This window comes from Pseudophryne corroboree, chromosome 9 (genome assembly GCF_028390025.1).
Source record: "Pseudophryne corroboree isolate aPseCor3 chromosome 9, aPseCor3.hap2, whole genome shotgun sequence".
Lineage (NCBI taxonomy): Eukaryota > Metazoa > Chordata > Amphibia > Anura > Myobatrachidae > Pseudophryne > Pseudophryne corroboree.
The window spans coordinates 398,815,822-398,834,001 of NC_086452.1; the positions used below are offsets into that span (position 1 = coordinate 398,815,822).

The 18,180-nt window shown below is 49.0% G+C and overlaps 1 protein-coding gene across 1 annotated transcript in view; it reads right to left on the reverse strand.

The window, feature by feature from the left end:
- The window catches only part of ACOX2 (acyl-CoA oxidase 2), a 235,665-nt gene that overhangs the window by 130,639 nt on the left and 86,846 nt on the right, over positions 1 to 18,180 (reverse strand). The window lies entirely within an intron of this gene.

The following is an 18,180-nucleotide window of genomic DNA, read 5'->3' on the forward strand; positions in this document are numbered from 1 at the left end:
TGTTTGCCGTTATGTGTAAAAACTGTACGCTGTCTGCCGTAATGTGTAACAAGGGCACGCTGTCTGCCACTATGTGTATCAAGGGCACGCTGTCTGCCGTTATGTGTAAAAAGAGGACACTGTCTGCCATTATGTGTAAAAAGGGGACGCTGTCTGCCGTTATGTGTAAAAAGTGCACGCTGTCTGCCTCTATGTGTAAAAAGGGCACGCTGTCTGCCTCTATGTGTAAAAAGGGGGACGCTGTCTGCCATAATGTGTAAAAAGGGGACGCTGTCTGCCATAATGTGTAAAAAGGGGAATCTGTCCACCGTAAGGTGTAAAAGGGTCTCTACCTGGTGTAGTGGTGCTACTGTGCGGCGTAATTTGAATAATGGAGACTACTGTGCACCGTTTTATGAATTGGTATTATTTTGTGGCCACACCCCTTCCCCACGAAGCCGCACCCCTGTGTATTTTTGCGCGCGCCTACGGCGCGCACTGCCCCTGTTTTGTATGCAGGGGTGGGCCCCGATGCCGTTTCTTGCACACAGTGCTAAAATGTCTAGTTACGGCACTGTTGCTAGATATCCATTTATCTTGCCCTGAGCAGGTCCCCCTCACCAGATCCTCTCCAGGGGTGAGGGGGTGGACTTGGATGGGATGCAGGGGAAGGGGGGGGGGGCAAAGCATTTTGTCGCACCTGGGCCCACCGCTCGCTAGTTCCGCCACTGCTGCCAGGGATGATGTTACAATCTTCCTCGGCGCAGAAACCCAGGCAGGGAGGATAGGAGGAGCCGCCCTGCCCATGCTTGCTGTGCCAGCTATCTCAGAGTTTTTCTGGCATGCATACCTCCGAACTTTCTTTAATGTGCAAGAGGGACACACGCGCGGCAAAGCCGCGCGCGCTCACGAAAAAGGGGCATGGTCCCTGAAGGAGGCATGGCTTCGCGGCAATGCCGCAATTCAGGCCACGCCTCCCTTGTCCATCACTGAAGTGTGAACTGCTGGCATGCCCCCTTCTCCCTCTGTCACTCGTGAATATTCTCAGCTGCTCTGCTAGGCAGGGCAGTGAGAGACAGAGCCTCCCAACTAACCCCCCTCACCCCCCCCCCCCCCCCCACCGCGGGACACTGCGGCCCGCGGGTGGTACAGCGGGACAGTCCCCAAAAAACGGGACTGTCCCGCGAAAATCGGGACAGTTGGGAGGTATGGGCATAGGCTCATGTCACAGTTTGTCACAGTGTTTAACTGGGTGCCCCTGCCTGCCAGCCACCTCACAACTGAGCCAGCCACTCAGTTCTGGCGTGGGCGCACCTCTCCTGAGGTGTGAGCAGAAATCCGACTAAACTAGTGCCGCAATGCTACTTTCTGTCAGTGAGGCGGGCAGTATGTGCTCTGAGGGGATCTATATGGGGGTTAGCATGTGCAGTGTGGGGACAGTGAGTGCTGTGTATGTGTGTGTGTGTGTGTGGGCCGATTGATGTATGGACCCTGTCACACTCCGGACTTTTAAAAGTACTTTCTTATCTGTGCAATGTCTGTCCTGGCTGGCGCAGAGGTCTGTGCGCGCTGTATCCACGCATCACTCCCAGAGGTCCGCTGGTGCTGAACCAACATGAAGTCTCCAGCAGCTGTTGCTGCTTCTGCGTATAATACTGAACAGCGCTGTTTTCCATTGTTTCAGTGTTTATTTCTCATTGTGCTCACTTCCTGGTGTTTGAGCCAAGTCAGAGTTTCCCTACAACTCCGGACATGGGCGCTGCCATCTTGGATTCCATCAGCTGATCCTCCATTGTCCAATCCTGGAGCTCCTTTTGTCAGCTGATTGCAACATCCAATGAATCCACACTGCAAGGTATAAAGGCAACTTCCTGGGATTACCAATTTGTCAGTACAAGTGTCTTTATCCAGGAAGTAACAGCTCTGTGCTGAGCGCTTTCATTCCAGTGACTTTGTATGATCCAGTCTGTTCCGATTCGATTCCGGCTACCATAGCTATTTGGACTTTGCCTTTCTTCATTGTCTTTCTGCAATACTGCAAGTGTTAAGATTCTGGATCAAGGGGCTAATTCAGTAAGGATAGCAAATTCTGCTAATCAGCAGAATTTGCTATCCTTTTGGTTGCATGCTCTGCGTGCTGCCCAGCATGCTGAGCAGAGCCTCCCCCAGTTGAACAAGCAGAAATTGTGGAGCGTTCGCAATGTCTGCTTGTTAGCAGAAACTGTGGCAGCCTCCTGATCGCAGCGACTGCATGTGACGTTACCCAGCCGCCGCGATCATGTCCCTGTTCGTCCGCCTCCGTCGACTGTTCGCGCCACCCTGCCCCCGCAATGCTCCGTCTCCTCCCTGGAAACGGAATTTTCCTGCCCCGCGACCGCTTCTGCCTCGCAGTTTAGACCTAATCGCCCTCTGTACGAAAACGCAGCCTAGCGATCAGGTCTGAATTACCCCCCAAGCCTGGTGAGCACTCCAGTCCGTTCCAGTTCCATTCCGTATACTATTATCATTTGAACTGTGTCTTTCTTTAATACTGTCAAGTGTCAAGATTCCGGATCAAGCCCGGTCAGCACTACAGTCCAATCCAATTTCATTCTGGATATTTGTTACGTTCCTGATGCTCAGAACTGGAGAGATGTAGTGATGCGAGTTCAGAGCACCAGAACGTGACGCTGAACTAAGGAGAGGTACGGGAATAGCCCCTAGCACCCTACCTCCATTGTCTTACCCGTGTGGTCGACTCACGCCTGAACGACTACGGTTTCTTGGGCCCACGGCAGCCGCGTTTGAAGGGCGGATTAGGTCTGCCCAACTCCGATGCCCCCAGGTCATAGAGAGAGACAAAGCGTGAACCGAGACAGGGTAATAACAAGGGGACCTCTAACTAAAACAAACAGAAGCTAGGGGCTACTAACAACCCTAAAACTAAAAGGTATGTACGGCATGCCGCCAAGGAAAAAGGACAACAAAAGATACCACTGTCCGTTTCCCCACACGGCACCGCCGAGTTCCGGGGAGGACAGTGAAAAGCGGAAACCTCCGCAAAAACCTCCAACACAAAAGTAATACAAAGTTAACGAGGCCTAGGCCGCAACTCGCGGCAGAAGCCGCTACTCACGAAACCGGGAGAGAACCCCAAATAACGAGAACCCTCGGATGACTGCAACAGGTTCGTTTTGGACAGGAAGGATTCCCAGGACCGGCTTCAGAACTCCAGGACTCGGGAGCACAGGGAGCAGGATCGACCAGATACAGCTAAATCAGGAACAGACGTTACCAGGCAGGAACAGCATGCAGGAAGCTATCACCGGCGTCTGTGTGAGGCACTGAGGAGGCATAAAACAGGGAACCCTCCAATGGCAGTGCAGAGCCTGATTGATGAATGTCGTGCAGCTGCCTTGCTGCACGAGCAGGGGAGAACAGGTGTGAGTACTCTCATGGCAACGGGGAACGCGGTCCGCCTGTGGCGTCCCCGTTGCCATGGACCCGGCGGCCCTGGGCGCATGGCGTCCTAGCGTTGCCAGGGACCCGGCGGCTATCGCGCGCACGGCGTCCCGGCGTTGCTAGGCGCCGTGCGGGAGCATACAGAGCGAGAGGCGCGGCGGCCGTGACCGCTGCTCGGTCAGAGCGCGGACAAAAACCGCTGCGCCTAACAATATTATTGTTATTTGAACTTTGTCTTCTTCAGTCCAATCCAGTTTCATTCCAGTCATCATTCCTGTGGCTAATCTGGTATCTTCTGTCAGCATACAGTAACTCATGGATGTTGTTCTTTAATAAAAGTTGTATTCTTTATTATAATTGCCTCTGGGCTTGTCACTGCTAAAACACCAACGATTCTTTCAAGTCTATGCACCATACCTGGTTAAAGCCTCCTCAATTCATTTATAATTCCTCTGTGTTAGCTCCATACACAAACGCCTGTCCAAACCAAACCCAAGCCTCAGGCGTGACAGTTTGAACTGACCAAATGGATCCAGCCAAGGATCAGGCTTCATCTGCAGGACCAGTCCAGATCCTAGCCGCACGCCTAGAACGTCAAGAGACTGCGCAGGGTCAGGTGATTAATTGCCTGCAAGAATTGTCCACTCGCCTAGATGTTGGTCAAACCTTACACAAGGGTCATGGAGCTACACTTCCTTCACCTCCAAATCCTCCAGCTTTTCCTCCATCTTCAGCGTCTCAGCTCCAGTTTCCTGTTCCTACCAAATTCGATGGGAACCCCAATTTTTTTTTTTTAATTCAATGTGAGATCCACTTCGAATTACAATCTAATAACTTTCCAACTGAGCGTACCAAGGTGGCATTTATCATCTCCCTTCTCTCTGGGTCAGCCCAGGACTGGGCATCTCCACTCTGGGAAAAATCCGATGCAATATTGTCTACATATAAAGACTTTGTAACATCTTTTCGTCGGATTTCCGATGAAAATGGGAGAGTGACATTTGCTTGCACAGACATCTTACGCTTCCGCCAAGGGTCTCACTCTGTTAGCCAATACCTGGTTCAATTCCAAATATTGGCTTCTGAATTAAGCTGGAATAATGAGGCACTCGATGCAGCATTTTGGAATGGTCTATCTGAGAAAATCAAAGGCAAACTTGTCACTCGTCACCTTCCAGACAAGTTGGAGTCCTTAAGGGCCCCATACACTAGACCGATAATGCCCGAATTCAGCCTGATATATTGGATGAAATTGGGCATTTTCGGTGTGCTTTTCCGCTGATCCAATGTGCATTCCCGTGTGCATCGGATCGGATCCCCCTAGATCCGACCTATCACGAGTGCTGCATTCGTTATATGTCGGATCCGGCAGTAAATGGATAGGATACATACAAAAAAGCCTGCATACGATATATCTAATACTATCCTGCCAATGGGGAGGCTGCCGGGAGGTTGGAGGAAATCTTATATGATATGACGGACCGTCATGTCGTATAAGTGTTTGGGGCCCTATAGTCTACCTATGTACTATGGAGGACTTGCGCTTCCAGGAGCGAGCTATTGAAAGAGGAATTTCTCTGCCTAAGATTTGAGCGGGGTCAACTCATCAGTTCTGTCTTTCAAAGGAGGAACCGATGCATGTAAACCACTCTCGTCTGTCCCAGTTAGAACACCAAAGACGACGTTCTGTAAATCTCTGTCTCTACTGCGCTGCTTCTTTACATCAAATCAACTCCTGTCCAAAACATTCGGGAAATGCCCGCTCCTAGTCAAGCAAGGAGAGGCTCAACTGGGAGTACTCAACTCCTCTCCACGAAATTCCGATTGTATTCTTTCAATTTATTTGAAAGTTGCCCAACGATTCAAGAAAGTCTCAGCTCTTCTCAACTCCAGCGCTGCTGGAAATTTCATCACCACAGCTTTAGTCCAGCAATGGGCACTACCCTCTGAAAGGCTGCCCAAACCAGTTTATCTAACTGCGGTAGATGGGAGTTGCATATTAAGTGGTACCATTACCTACCAGACTCACCTCTTTGAGTCAAGATTGGGGCCTTGCATTCCGAACTTTTACATTTTCTAGTTATCCCCAGGGCATCGCATTCCATTGTTCTGGGTCTGCCTTGGCTCCGCCAACATAACCCCCAAATGAATTGGGAAACCTCTCAAATCACTGCTTGGGGGTCATCCTGTTTCAAGTCCTGCCTGCAACAAGTATTTCCAACACGTTCTACAGGTCCGTCTCATCCGGATATTCCTCCTCATCCTTATGAAGAATTTGCAGACGTATTCAGCAAGGCAGGTGCAGACGTTCTTCGTCCTCATCGTGAATGGAATTGCCCAATAGACCTGATTCCAGGAAAAACTCCTCCTAAAGGACGTACTTATCATCTGTCCATCCCTGAGACCCAATTCATGGCGGAATACATTCGAGAGAACCTTGAGAAGGGCTTTATCAGACCCTCTTCATCACCTGCTGGTGCCGTTTTTTTCTTTGTAAAAAAGAAAGATGGTGGATTACGTCCTTTTGTTGATTATAGAGGCCTGAATGAAAAATCGCTATCTTTTACCTCTAATCACAGAACTTTTTGACCGAGTCAGTGGTGCTACCATATTTACCAAACTCGGCCTACGTGGGGCTTATAACTTAATCCATATACGATGTGCGATGCATTTGCACTTCTGTGGGGAAGGGGGGGTTTTGAGGCGGCACTGACATACGGGGCGGAGAAGCCCTGTGCTGGGGGCGACCCCCGCATGTCAGTATTTAGCACAGCTACGATCATCTCGGAATGAGGGCCCAAGCCAAGTGAGCACTCCAGTCCGTTCCGGTTCCATTCTGGATGCAATTGTCATTTGAACTGTGTCTTTCTGCAATACTGGCAGTGTTAAGATCAAGCCCGGTCAGCATTACAGCCCAATCCAGTTTCATTTTGGATATTACTGTTATTTGAACTTTGTCTTCTTCAGTCCAATCCAGTTTCATTCCAGTCATCAGTCCTGTGGCTAACCTGGTATCTTCGGTGAGCATACAGTAACTGCAGTGAATCATGGATGTTGTTCTTTAATAAAAGTTTTATTCTTTATTATAATTGCCTCTGGGCTTGTCACTGCTAAAACACCAACGATTCTTTCAAGTCTATGCACCATCCCTTTTTAAAGCCTCCTAAATTCATTTAATATCCCTCTGTGTCAGCTCCATCCACAAATGCCTGTCCAAACCAAACCCAACCCTCAGGCGTGACAGGCCCCATTAGACACCTCCTCATCCTAGTAATGCATTACCTCGCTCTGTCCCACCAACATATGCTGTGGTTACTGTGTAGCAATGCAGGGAAAGCTACCAACATTATTATTATTAACAAATCATGCTTACAATACAATACCTTCTTGGAAAACTCTAAGGGGGAATTCAAATGTTTGAAAAGTCGGTGTCTGTTTTTTCCTATTTGATAGGAAAAAAACAGACACCCAACTGACTTTTCAAGCATTTGAATTCCCTCCTAGGAATAATGTCTGTCTGCTTTTACCCAGTTTTGTTCTATTACTGTTGTTCTAATTGTAAAGCGCAACGGAATATGCTGCGCTATATAAGAAACTGTTTATAAAAAATAACAATCAACAAATATAATAGCCACTGAACGGCATGACAAACGCATTACCCAAACTGTGTGCTAGTGGGCAGTACGGTTGGTGTAATGGTTAGCATTACTGCCCTACAGCACTGAGGACTTGGGTTCGATTCCCACCAAGTCCCTATCTGTGTGGCAATTGTAGGTTCTCTACATGTTTGCAAGAACTACTCCCCACAATCTAAAAACATACTGTTTATTGGCTTCTGACATAAATGAACCCAATTGGGTACACACTGGACGATATATACAATTATACAGTATGTGTGTGTGTGTGTGTGTGTGTGTGTATATATATATATACACACACACACACACACACACACACACACACACACACACACACACACACACACACTAACCATACATTGTCCTGACCATCTAGCAGTGTTCACACATCATTACTGTGGACGTTTTTCACAAATATATCACAAGGGCCATGCTGCATGGCAGATGCCATGTATTGTGTAGGTACTGTATAATCGTCCACATCTGCTTGCTCACGCGACAAAACAACCGATCCATATATTGGCCCAAGGAACCAGTTGAAATTACATCACAGGGCATATTTACTAAAAGGAGATTTATGCTAAGAACTTACCGTTGTTAAATCTCTTTCTGCGAGGTACACTGGGTTCCACAGGGGATAACATTGGGGTGTAGAGTAGGATCTTGATTCGAGGCACCAACAGGCTAAAGCTTTGACTGTTCCCAAGATGCTCAGCGCCGCCTTCTCTATAACCCCGTCTCCGTGCAGAGGAGCTCGGATTCGTTAACCAGTCCAATGCAGTAGCAGTCAAAAGAGACAACAACTGTTAGTAGCCATGTAAACCACATTCTCACGACAGGAGAAGGTATCAGCAGCTAAAGCCATACAAACCCAAAAAAGCTAAGTGTGTCAGGGGGGGGGCGCCCTGTGGAACCCAGTGTACTTTGCAGAAAGATTTAACAACGGTAAATTCTTACCATAAATATCCTTTTCTGCAGCGGGATACACTGGGTTCCACAGGGAATAACATCGGTGATGTCCTAAAGCAGTTCCTCATGGGAGGGGACGCACTGTAGCGGGCACAAGAACCCGGCATCCAAATGAAGCATCCTGGGAAGCGGAAGTATCGAAGGCATAGAACCTTATGAACGTGTTCACTTAGGACCACGTCGCCGCTTTCCACAATTGGGTAGCACCACGGCGGTGAAAACCAAAAAGGACAAAGCGAGAGTCCGACTTCCGAATGGAAGCTGTCCCCTTCACATAGATACATAGAACCCGTACCATGTCCAAAGACCGCTCTTTGGATGACAATTCAGGAGAGATAAAGGCTGGAACCACAATCTCTTGGTTAAGGTAGAAAGAAGACACCACCTTAGGTAGATAACCAGGGCATGCCCGAAGAACTGCCCGGTCATGGCGAAAAATCAGAAAGGGAGACCGACAGGATAAGGCACCCAAGTCTGAAACCCGTCTAGCAGCGGCAATAGCCAGCAGTAACAAAACCTTAAGAGTAAGCCACTTAAGGTCCGCAGACTCAAGAGGTTCAAACGGAGACTCTTGCAAGGCCTCCAGAACCACCGACAAATCCCAAGGCGCCACAGGCGGGACATAGGGAGGTTGAATCCATAATACACCCTGAGTAAATGTATGAACATCAGGCAGAGTCACAATTTTTCTCTGAAACCACACCGACAAGGCAGAAATATGAACCTTGTTGGAGGCCAGACGAAGGCCCAAGTCCAGGCCCCATTGTAGGAAGGCCAAAAGTTTGGCCGTACTAAACTTGTAAGCATCATGATTGTTAGCTGCGCACCAAGCAAAGTAAGAATTCCAGACCCTATGAAAAATCCGAGCAGAAGCCGGTTTACGGGCCTTCAACATGGTTTGAATGACCACTTCAGAAAATCCTTTGGCCCTCAGAACTGAAACTTCAAGAGCCACGCCGTCAAAGCCAGCCGGGCCAAATCCTGGTATACACAGGGGCCCTGAACGAGGAGGTCTGCGTGTTGTGGAAGTAGAAGAGGATGCTCTATCGAGAGACCCTGTAGGTCTGAGAATCAGTGACGTCTGGGCCATGCTGGAGCGATCAGAAGCAGGATTCCTCCTTCTTGCTTGAACTTCCTAATCACCCAGGGCAGAAGTGACACCGGAGGGAACGTGTACGGCAGCCGAAAGTACCATGGAATTGCCAATGCGTCCACGAACGCTGCTTGAGGATCCTTTGTCCTTGCTCCGAAGACTGGAACCTTGTGATTGTGTCGAGACGCCATCAGTCTACGTCTGGTAGGCCCCACTTGTCCACTAGGAGTTGAAATACTTCTGGATGGAGACTCCACTCTCCGGCGTGTACGTCTTGACGACTGAGGAAGTCCGCTTCCCAGTTGAGGACCCCTGGAATGAACACTGCCGATATGGCAGGTAGATGGCGTTCCGCCCACTGAAGTATCTTTGACACTTCCATCATTGCCATGTGGCTTTGAGTGCCACCTTGATGATTTATGTACGCCACCGTGGTGGCGTTGTCCGACTGTACTTGAACAGGCCTGTTCTGTATCTATACATGCTGGCCAGGTTTAGAGCATTGAAAACTGCCTGCAATTCCAGAATGTTTATCGGGAGGAGAGACTCCTCCTTGGTCCACCGATCCTGAAGGGAGTGTTGCTCCAACACCGCGCCCCAACCCCTCAGACTGGCATCCGTCATCAGAAGGACCCAGTTGGAGATCCAGAAGGGATGACCCCTGTTCAATCGTTGGTCCGGGAGCCACCAGTTCAGTGACCGACAAACCTCCGAAGACAATGAGAACATGTGAGACCTGATCCTGTGACGCAGGCCGTCCCACTTGGCAAGAAGCAGCGTCTCCAGAGGGCGGGAATGAAATTGAGCGTACTACACCATGTTGAAAGCCGACACCATGAGACCTAGTACTTGTATCGCCGAGTGTATTGACACTTGCGGACGAGAGAGGAAGCATCAAAATCTGTCCTGAAGGTTCAGGACCTTCTCCTGAGACAAGAATAACCGCTCGTTGTGAGTGTCCAACAACGCCTCCAGGTGCACCATGCTCTGAGCAGGGACCAGGGAGGATTTCTTCCAGTTGATGAGCCACCTGTGGGCTTGCAGAAACTGGACCATCAGATCCAGATGACGGAGGAGAATTTCTGGGGAATTCGCCAGGATCAGCAAGTCATCCAGATACGGTAGGATCCTGACACCCTGACGGCGGAGTAAAGCCGCCATTACTGCCATGACCTTCGTGAAGACTCGCGGAGCCGTGGTCAAACCAAAAGGTAAAGCCTGAAATTGATAATGGAGGTTGCCAATAGCAAACCGCAAGTATTGCTGATGCGACACTGAAATAGGTATATGTAGGTAAGCATCCTGTATGTCCAGGGAGACCATATAGTCCCCGGGCTCCAAGGCCAGAACAATAGAGCGTAGAGTTTCCATACGAAACTTGGAGACTCTCAAAAATTTGTTCAGGGATTTGAGGTCGAGAATGGGCTGGGAGGAACCATTCGGTTTTGGAACTAGGAATAGTGGTGAATTGTACCCCTTGCCTCTCTGAGCCAGACTCTCCGGTACTGCCACTCCTATATCCAGGAGGGATTGTACCACCAAATGAAGAGGTTTGCCTTTACCTGATCCGAAGGGATGTCCGTCAGGCAAAATCGATGAGAGGGACGATTCTTTAAGGATATGGCGTATCCGTGAGTGACGACTTCCCGTACCCAGGCGTCGGAAGTGGTCTTCAACCATTCCTGGGTAAACCTTAGAAGTCGGCTTCCCACCCTGGATTTCCCCAGGGGGAGGCCCGTCCCGTCATGCAGTAGGCTCGTCCGATTTTGAAGCAGGCTGACGGGCAGCCCAGGAACGTTTAGGTTTGGAAGTGCGAGCCTGTTTCGGGTATGCCTGACCTTTTTCTTTACCTGGAGGATGAAAAGAATGAAAGGAAGTACTCTTAACCTTCAGGACCGAAGGAGCAGTACTAGATAGACACGCCGTCTTAGCAGAAGTTTAGTCGGCCACAATATTGTTGAGATCCTCCCCAAAAAGAATGTCTCCCTTAAAAGGGAGTACCTCCAGGGTTTTCTTAAAATCCAGATCCACGACTTCCGGTGGGCGGTCCGGAGTGTCCGCGTTTTAAAGGAGCTCTCCGTTCCCTGCTGCCTCGAGCGATATCTGAGGGGTTAAACACCGGGACCTGCGCCGCAAATTCACACCAGGGGCCAGCGGAGATAGTAGTGGGCAAGAGGAGACCATCTCCCCGGCTCCCCACCGCCTGCTGCCCGCGGCCGCCATATTGGAAGTGGCCGGGCGCCCTGACCCTCACTCTCCCGGCCTGGCTCTCTGCCTGAGACGGCCGTCGATAGCGGCCCCGCCTGGCTCTCTGTCCCCCCAAGCTCCGTGCCGCTGCCGCTGACGGCGAAGAGTGAGATGCCGCAGGTGCCCGCCTGGGGTGAAGACGTGGACTGGAGACCCCCCCCCCCCCCGCTACCTCCACTAACCGAGAACCGGGCCCGCGCACACCATACTGCACCTCCGCGGCTTGCAGCCAATAGACACCTGGGGTCAGCCGCTACAAGCAGTGACATTGGGCCAGTCTCCACCCGCCGGCCTGTCCCGCTTGGCGCCATAGTGGTCCCTGGAATAACGGGCTCTTTATACCCGTGCACCCCAGTTACAGTCAGGCTCTGTTTCTTGGCCCATACATCACGAGCCCCAGGTGCCAGTGTCTCCTGTACTCCACAACAGCAAGAGTGACGGACCGTATCTCTGCCAACTTAGTCCAGTACAGCGGGTCAGGACCTGTACCGCCAACCTGACTCTGACATCTCTTACCTGAACCCCTGACCACAAGCTGCCTTATACAGATCCTGCTATAAGCTGATACTACCTGGAAACGGGTCGTGGTGATCTAATACATCAATAACAGTGGTCACGCACCCATATTTACTCCCTGCAGGGCAGGATATTTGACATCACCTACTTTCTCACCGTGACGTGCCACTACTACGTTTATATGGATAAATATGTGGCTAAACCTCAAAGAGGGGGACGTGGCTCTGCACCGGCAAAAAACAAAGACACCAGGGCATCTGCCTCAGCCTCTATTAATTCACCGCCCTCATCCCCTAATGCCAACGTCTTGGATGGCGTACCAGATCCTACTAGATATACTATGGACGCGGTGGCCAGAGCACAAGAAATCTCTGACATACTCTCGCCTCTGCTGGACAAGAAACTTGCAGGACTAAAAGACGCCATTGATTCCACCATGATGCAGTTAAAAGAACATAGCACACGGCTGGATGAAGTCGAACAACGGGTCTCAAACCTGGAAGACGATCTGACTACTGCCCGCTCCGTCATCGATTCTCAAGTGTCTACCATTTCCGCGATACAGGAGAATCTAGAAGATTTAGAAAATCGTAATCGTCGAAATAATCTTCGTATGATTGGCTTACCGGAATCAGTTAGACCTAAAGAATTGCTAGCTTTGGTCTCCTCCTGGCTACCAACTGAGCTGGGCTGCTTGGCATATGGTGAGTCCTTGGCAATTGAGCGGGCGCACCGAATTGGTCCTGACTTCCAGACAGATCGCCGCAGACCTAGACCGGTCATATTCAAGTTCCTCAACTACACAGACAAAGTCAGGGTGATGGAAGCATACCGCAAAGCTCAAGAGCTCTTTTATCATGGAGACAAGCTACTTTTGTTTCAGGACTTTTCCTATAGTGTGGCCATGAAGAGGAGGGAATTCTCTCACACTTGCAAGATCCTGTTCGACGAGGGCGTTCGTTTCGCCCTACTTTATCCGGCGAAGCTCCGTGTTCAACATAACGGCAAGACGTACCTATTTGACACATCTTCTGAAGCAAAGACTTTTGCAGAATCCTTACGACACCACCCCTCTCCGGCCTCCAAAGACAGAGACTGATATCGAACTCCACCATAGAATTAACGCCTATATCATCTCCCTTATGGAGGTCGTGATTGGTAATGTATGGCTGATCACTAATGCTCCTTATGTTCTGTTTATTGCAGTACTACTTGTTCTTGAATTTGAATATTGCGGGGCCTTTCCGCCCCTTCTCTTTTTTCCCTCTCTTTTTCTCTTCCTGCCCCTCCCTTTCTCTCCCCTCCCTTTCCCTCCCCCCTCCTCCTTACCCTGATCCGAATTATACTATTAGGTTATAGTAGGTCACTTAGACCACTGTTATGGGTTCAAAAAAATTTAGAAAATGGACTTACTGTATCAAACTGTTTACAAATATTTTGAATGTTAATGTTATGGCACAGTGTTATCACCCCTACTAATGGTTGGGTTTCCCTACTCGCTGGGACATGGGAGCCCCACGGTATATTTCATTATTGTCTTATGTGTCCGACAGGACAGGTATAGGTTAGACCGGACATCTCCATGGCTGCCTCTTTAGAGATTAAGACGAGTCTAAAGTTCCTTACTTGGAACGTGGAGGGTCTTAATACTCCAATTAAACAAAAAAAGATATTACAACACCTCAAACGCCTACGGCCTGATGTAGCGATGTTGCAAGAAACTCATTGGAAATCGGGGGACCCCAACGTGCTTACGGACAGTTGTATTCAGGGTTTTAAATCAGCATCCTTTACCTCTAAGAAGCGAGGGGTAGTGATTATATTCCACAAGTCCCTTAGTTATAACATACTAGACACCCTGGAGGATGTAGAAGGTCGGTTCCTATTCATAAAAGTGCAATTAGAAGGGGAGCTTTACACTCTAGTGACTATATATGCACCGAATTCGGATCGTAACGCTTTCTTTTCGAACGTTTACGCCCGACTTCAAGAATGGACCGAGGGTAGCTTGGTCATTGGGGGCAATTTCAATTCCACACTACAACCGGACTTGAATAGGTCAGGTACTCTTAGCGGACAGAATTATACTATACCAGCTTCCCTGCAATTCTTGCTGTCCTCATTTCACCTAATAGACCCGTGGCGACACCAACACTCCGTTAGTCGGGAATACACCTTTTATTCTCATCCACATGCCACGTCTACTAGAATAGACTATTGGTTGCTCCCAGCGGGATTGCTCTCTAGGCTATGCGATTCAAAAGTAGAAAATATTGCCATTTCTGATCACGCAACTACATGGTTCACACTTGAACTGAAATCCCCTAAGACGACCTCCTTTAATTGGAGATTTCCCTCACACCTGTATACTTCCCCCGACTTTAAATCATATTTAGAGACTAATTTCCTCGACTATGCCAATAACAATGCACAACACATAGATGATATCAATCTTTTCTGGTCTGCATCCAAGCCGGTGGTACGGGGTTATATCATTGCGTATGTTGCTGCTAAGCGTAAGCGCCTCAATCAACGGTTTCGTGATCTCGGCCTAGCATTAACAAATTCCTATGCAACATTGTTAGCTTCCCCGACAGAAGACCACCGCAGAATTTACACTGAGACGAAACATATTTACGACACCCTTTGCACAGAGAGAGCCCAATATGCTTTAGATTTTCAAAAACACAAATACTTCAGATGGGGAAATAAAGCCGGCAAACTCTTAGCAAATGTAGTTCGCAGTCAGCGCCCTACTTCACACATTCTATCCCTTCAATCTGATGCCCAGTTGTCCTCCGACCCGACAGCCATCGCTGGTTCCTTTTTGACTTACTACAAGGAACTATATACGGCTCCACCAGATGACCCCATTAGCGGCATGACCTTCTTGAGATCAGCAGGGTCTCCCACACTGACAGCAGAGGATCGGAACTCTCTTATGGCCCCTATTACTGAATTGGAACTATTAACGGTAATTAAACAATTGGCTAATGGTAAATCCCCAGGCCCAGATGGACTGAGCGTAGAGTATTACAAACTGCTATTACCCCATATCACACCACACCTTCTGACCTTACTCAATTCCATTTTGGCCGGAAACGCTGCTCCCCCCACCTTTAACCATACTCGTGTGATAGAAACCAGGAAAAGACCCTACCCTAGTACAATCATATTGCCCGATCTCCCTCTTAAACCAAGATTTTAAAATCTTGACAGCACTCATGGCACATAGGCTGCAAGCAGTGTTGCCCACGATTTTACATTCATCACAGACGGGTTTTGTGAAGGGGAGAACGTCGGTACACAATATAAGACAATTAGTCGCTGCTTTGACCATATCGGCCCAGAAAACAGGTGGGGCGTCCTGGCTGGTGAGCTGTGACGCTGATAAAGCGTTTGATCGCGTGTCGTGGTCTCACCTGCTGAGGGTGCTGCACTGGCAACGATTTGGAGCCGAATTTGTCAAATTCTTTCGTACCATTTATGACTCGACTTCCGCGTTTCTTACAGTAAATGGACTGAACATGGACACATTTACGTTACACAGAGGCACGAGACAGGGGTGCCCCCTGTCCCCACTCCTTTTTGACTTAGCATTAGACCCGCTCATTAGACACTGTCACCTGAGTTCTGACTGGCATGGGATTGGAATAGGTGGTAACGACCTTAAGGTCACAGCCTACGCGGATGACTTGTTATTATATTTTTCAAACCCTCAAGATGCGTTTCCTGGTCTGCTGTCGTTGTTGGCGACCTTTGAATCGATCTCGGGTTTAAGATTAATAAATCCAAGACAGAAGCTTTGGCGCTACATTCAAACGCCAAGCACGGCTGGAACTTTCAGTTCCCCTTCCGCTGGGCGTGCCAAACAATCACATACTTAGGGCTCCAGATACCTGTTCATCCGTCCGATCTATACAGACATAGCATTCCACGACTAATCACACGTACTTTAACCGATTTCCAGGCGTGGAAACATCTGCCCCTCTCTTATTTAGGACGATGCCAGCTAATCAAAATGATCTCCTTCCCGAGATTTTTGTACCCCATTCAAATGCTGCCTTTATTAATTTCGGAAGCAGACATAAAGACTCTAAATAAGGCTTTAGTGAATGTATATGGGCACATAAAAAACCTAGGATCTCACTATTTAAACTGAGCCAATCGCAAAAATTGGGAGGTGTCAATCTACCTTGCATTAGAAGTTACATGCTGGCTGCGAACTACCGCTACACTGTTGATTGGATACACGAGATAGAGACCTTCGCTAATACTGGCCTGGAACAGGCCTTCTGTCCTGAGCTTTCTCTAGTCAGCTTATTGCATATGCGTCCATCAGCCTTTCCTCACCTGGTCAAAAACAACATATTGCTGACCTCGACTTTCGCGGCTTGGAGGCAGACACGCTCTAGGATGGGTATCTCCAGCTATATCACACCTTTCCTTCCCCTGGCCCATAACCCAGACTTTCAGGGAACTGCTGCACGCACCACATTGACCGCCCTATCGGACCGAGGCACTAGGTTGCTTTACCAGCTGATATGTAGAGACACTCACCAGGTTCGCACATACTCAAACCTCTGCGAAAGTTTCCATTGTTTGTGGAGCTGCCTAGAAGTACGTAAATTCTGGGATTTAATACAAACCTTTATTAAATCACCATAGCTGTCTCCCCAGAATGGGTCATCTGGTACATACATTCGGCACCTTCTGCTTCTACGATGTCGATTGGCCAGCGACTATTGTTAACTAAAATAGCAGCAGCTGGCAAGAAAACAATACTATCGCAATGGATAGCTACTGACTCCCTATCCTTAGCTCTATTTCTACCACGGCTATCATATTTATTCCACATGGAGTGGCTGGAAATGCTAATTGATAAAGAAAACAAAATAACGAGATTCTTTGACATATGGCTCCCTTATGTCCAGATGATAGATGGTCCTGTTAAGACCCCCATACGCCAAGCAGTATCTCACACTACATGGTATAATCTTGAAGTACTAGATCGGGGACACTAACCCTTTTAAAATGAGTTTTGAATGATACCTCATGATCCTGTTTGACCTGACTTACCTCTTTTTTCTGTATTACATTGTTTATACTGGCAGAATGCTGACCGGGGTGCCACTGTGTCTTTTTACCATATGCTGATGTATGTAAATGTTATACAGTTGTCCAATAAAGTATTTAAAAAAAAAAAAATCCAGATCCACAGACCAGGATCATAACCAGAGAATTCGTCGAGCCAAAATTGATGTAATAAAAGCCTTGGCTGCCAGAATACCGGCATCAGAAGCCGCCTCCTTAATGTAATGGAATGCTGTGACAATATACGAGAGACATTGTCTAGCACAGTGATCTCCAACCCGTAGCTCGCGAGCTACCGGTAGCTCGCCGTAGTATTTTTGGTAGCTCACAGAGCGCACGGGCTTGGGAGGTCACTGGCACTCCTCCTCCCTTCATTTTTAATATGGTGCCGGCTGTCAGCCAATCAGAGCTCATGGACCGGCAGTGGCGGCACCTAATTGGCTGCCAGACCACGAGTTTTGATTGGCTCACTTACCGGCACCATATTTTAAATTCCCGCCACTGCCGGAGACTCTGTCACCCTCACCGCAGCTGCTCTCCGGACTTCACAGGAAAGGCGCGCGCTGCGCTCTCCTCCCCTTCCGTCCCTCATACAGGAGGAGCAGCACCGGCGGCAGTAGAAGAAGCCAGCAAGGGTTAGCACTGTGTGGGGCACTGTATCGGACACTGCGGGGGAACATTTTATCTGGCACTGCGGGGGGCATTTTAAATGGCACTGCGGGGGGAATTGTATCTGGCACTGGTGGGGGCATTGTATCTGGCACTGCTGGGGGGCATTATTTGTGTATCTGGCACTGCTGGGAGCATTATTTGTGTATCTGGCACTGCTGGGAGGCATTATTTGTATATCTGGCACTGCTGAGGGGCATTATTTGTGTATCTGGCATTGCTGAGGGGCATTATTTGTGTATCTGGCACTACGCGGGGGGGCATTACTTGTAGTAGTGAGGCCACACCCACTTTTGTGAGGCCACACCCACTTTTGCAGGAACGCACGTGCATTGGGGGGAGGCGGTAGCTCTTTCAGAGGTTTTATTTCCAGAAAGTAGCTCACACCCCAATTAAGGTTGGAGACCACTGGTCTAGCACTATCAGAAAAGTTGGAAGGCAGCTCTGCTTCCACCTCCTGAGCCCACGCTTCAATAGCTTCCGCAGCCCAAGTAGCTGCAATAGTGGGTCGATGCACAGCTCCTGCGAGGGTGT